Raw genomic sequence first — 687 nt, forward strand, 5'->3', positions numbered from 1 at the left:
TGTCCTGAGTACAGCCAGCAGCAGCTGTGCAAAGTGGGCTGGGCCAAAGCCCTCCTTCTGAACTTGAGTTGCTACTGAATTTATGAGTGTGCGGATATGTCTCTCTCACCCTTCCCCGTTAGCTGATGCCCCCTGCCCTGGCTAGAAAGCCTCTGGATGGTGGGCAGCGCTGGCTGGCCATGCTGCCCTGGCAGACAGCGATGGAGTGGGTGAGGGAGGCCAGGACGGCTGTAGTTCAGAGGTTTGGCCTCTAGGGGGCAGCAAAAAGCATCTAAAGGGGGAGCGGGTGGCATCTTTCCTGGACCTCTCTTGGTCCAATTTGCACCTTTCCTATGGCCACAAATGCTGCTCATTCCTGTGAGGGGGAGGGTATTTGGGGAAACTGTGCAGTGGTCCCTCCATCGGGGTCAGAGACCACATCCTACTGCCAAGCAGCAGTGACCACCCAAGCGTAGGCTTGTGGGGGGCGGGGACTAAGGGGGCACTTCACTGGGGAGCTCAGGGGCTGAGTATCTCCTTCCAACCTCAGACCAAGCCTGCGGGAAAGAAGAGAAAGTGCACGGAGAGGGCCAGGGCCCGGCTCCCCTCCTCTCCAACACTCCGGGTCTCGGAGGCCCCGTTCCCAGCAAACCCGGCCTGCTCAGCTTCCCCGGCCCCCCCCCCCCCGCAACCCTCCCGCCTCCCCCG

This window comes from Lipotes vexillifer, unplaced genomic scaffold (genome assembly GCF_000442215.2).
Source record: "Lipotes vexillifer unplaced genomic scaffold, Lipotes_vexillifer_v1.1 scaffold977, whole genome shotgun sequence".
Taxonomy (NCBI): domain Eukaryota; kingdom Metazoa; phylum Chordata; class Mammalia; order Artiodactyla; family Lipotidae; genus Lipotes; species Lipotes vexillifer.